Source organism: Olea europaea, chromosome 10 (assembly GCF_002742605.1).
Source record: "Olea europaea var. sylvestris chromosome 10, O_europaea_v1, whole genome shotgun sequence".
NCBI classification, from domain to species: domain Eukaryota; kingdom Viridiplantae; phylum Streptophyta; class Magnoliopsida; order Lamiales; family Oleaceae; genus Olea; species Olea europaea.
In genome coordinates, this window is record NC_036246.1 from 8,242,102 (window position 1) to 8,245,208 (window position 3,107).

General features: G+C 36.2%; 1 pseudogene; it reads right to left on the reverse strand.

Moving 5' to 3' along the window:
* The window catches only part of LOC111400254, a 20,483-nt pseudogene extending 17,594 nt beyond the window's left edge, over positions 1-2,889 (reverse strand).
* Between the last annotated feature and the right edge of the window lie 218 nt (positions 2,890-3,107).

Genomic DNA, 3,107 nt, shown 5'->3' on the forward strand with positions numbered 1-3,107 from the left:
TCGATCATGTCTTTCACTCCACTATTAAGTCAATATAAATCGAAAACTCCTTTTCGACTTATGAGTACACCTTGGCCAAGGATTTCATCATTGACTTAATTGAATGAAACACAGATCATAATCTCCTACTATCTAAGAGTGACGAATCCTTTATTGATCAATCACAACCTTCATACGATTCTTGACGTACCCGAACGATGTCGTATTAGCGGCCCTTTTCAGAGCAACATCCAACACCGCCAAAGTATGACCGTCCTCATATAAGGTACCATGACGACCTCAAGTCAAAGGACCAATTTCACTACCGAACGTTAGAGATTAACCACCGACACTCAGATAGTTATCCATGTGGAATCTCTCGACGGGTCTCCAATGTTTTGTTCTATAACAAACATCCACGTGTTCATTTAAGTGTCACCACACTTTAACTTGTGAGATCAGCTACTTACTTCACAAGTAAGAAATGCCACACGTGATGGTCTATCCATAATAACGATATCCGTATCTCGTTATTACTTACGACCACGGATGATTTAAGATTCAATCAGATGTAATTTGTATCTCACAATCACAACTCCTTGTGATTAATAAATTACAAATATTTGAATCTACGAACTCTATTATTTATTTAATTGTCTATTAATTAAATAATAGATCTGCCATTTAATTGCATTAATTATATATGAAAGTATTTATGTCCAAAGTCGATTGGACCTAGGGCATAATACTTACAGATGCCACTAAATCTTTATTTAGTTGTTTAGTTAAAGGATCTGCTAAAGTCTCTATAGACTTAACATAGTTTAGGGAAATTATTCCATCTTTGATTAATTTCCTTATGTAGTCTTGTCTTAGACTCATGTGTCTAGATGTCCCGTTATATACCTCATTGTATGCTTTAGCTAATGTGGCTTGACTATCACATATGATAGGTATAGAGGAAATGCCTTTCATTCCCAATGGTATCTCATAAAGGAGATCCTTAAGCTACTCAGCCTCTTTCTCGGTCTTCGACAACGCTACAAATTCGGATTTCATAGTTGAGTGTGTTATGCATGTTTGTTTCTTTGACTTCCAAGTAACTGCACCTCCTCCTAGAGTAAACACCCAACCCGATGTGGATTTACTTTCTCTCGTGCTAGATATCCAACTAGCATCGGTAAATCTTTCCAACACAGTCGAAAATTTAGTGTATTGCAGGCCTAAGTTCTTGGTCTTCTTTAAATATCCAAGAACTCTCCCAATAGCCTTCCAATGTTCATTGCTCGAATTGCTAGTAAACCTACTAAGTTTACTTATTTCATAAGCTACATCCGGTCTTGTGCATTGTATTGTATACATAAGACTTCCTATGACACTTACATATTCCAATTGAGCAATCGCTCTTCCATCATTCTTTACTAATTTCATGATCGGATCATTGGGGTACTGTACTCTTTTACGTTCAAATGTTTGAACTTGTTTAACATTCTCAATATAATGTGATTGACTTAGATAGTAACCCCCACTAGTCTTTGTGACTTTGATACCCAAGATGGTATCCACTTTTCTAAGATCCTTCATTCTGAATGTGGAAGATAGAAACCTCTTCGTTTCTTTTATTCCGTTCATGTGATTACTAATAATCAACATATCATCGACATGCAAACAAATAAATGTCACACAATCATTACATATTTTAGAGTATAGACATCTATCCACACTATTATGTTTGAAGCCGAATGATATAATTGCTAAGTCAAATTTCTCATGCCACTTTTTAGGTGCCTATTTTAGTCAGCATAGCGATTTTACCAACTTGCACACTTTATGTTCATTTTCAGGTAGAACAAGTCCTTCAAGTTGATCCATATAGACCTCCTCATCGAGATCTCCATTTAAAAATGTCATTTTGACATCCATTTGATGAACTTGCAAGTCATAAATTGATGTTAGTGTAAATAAAATCCTTATTGAAGTTATTCTTGTTACCGGAGCATAAGTATCAAAATAATCAATTCCTTCTCTTTGTCGAAATCCTGTGGCTCCGAATCTAGCCTTAAAAGTATTTAGGGTACCATCAATGTTATATTTCCTCCTAAATACCCATTTGCATCCAATAGGTTTGGAACCAGTGGCAAATCGACAAGTTCCCAAGTATTATTTGACATAATTGAAGAACACAATGAGGGTTTTTGAATATGAATAAAATCAGAATTTGATCTTTGTTTTGGAATGATAATGTTTCTCAAATGTTTTTCAATTAAATTTGCCTTCAATAGGGATCCACTATTTATAGGCAAGCCTCAAATGCACGAAAAGGTGCCAAAACATGAGCCAAAAAGTCACCAAGTTTGAATTGGTAACTGCTAAAAAGGGAAAAACGGTCACAAATTAAAACCGTGCGACCACATGGTTATATTAAACAGAGGATTTAATTCCCTGGAGAGAGCCATGCAACCGCACGGCATTTTGCCTGTGCGAGTTGGCCTTCATCCGTTTTTTCTCCCTTTAATTCCAAACGCCACACCTTTTGATTTTTGAACAATTTCTCAACATTGCTGTAATCAAAGAAGCATGTACGGAAGTTCGATTGTCGAGCGAGTTCCGAGACTGGATTGGACTGTTTTTTGCTGACGCCCGCAATCCAACCGGCTTCCAGCTCTACAGTAACACCGCCGAACTCCTCCTTCCTTATTCTCCCTCCAATCCTATCCTTTGCCTCTAATATCAGCACGTCCTCCACCCCATTCTCGACAAGCAGTTTAGCCGCTGAGATTCCTACAGATTTCGGCAAACGCAATTCAACGCACACACAATATTTGCGAAATTATACATCTCTACATCACATATTCATTCGTGCATACCTGAAATTCTAGCTCCAACGATGAGAACGACGCATCGAGTCATAGTCTCCGTGAAGATTTTCAAAATTTTATAGAGAGAGAGTTTAACATTTGAGTTGGACAGGAAAAATAATAGGTGGAGTCGGTTGATATAGTTAGTTATACATATTGACTGTTAGATTTGCTTAATCTAAAGGTCATGATTATTTGTTAAAAATACTTGTCATATATATATGTGTGTGTGTTATTATTATTATTATAATTATTATTATTATTATTATT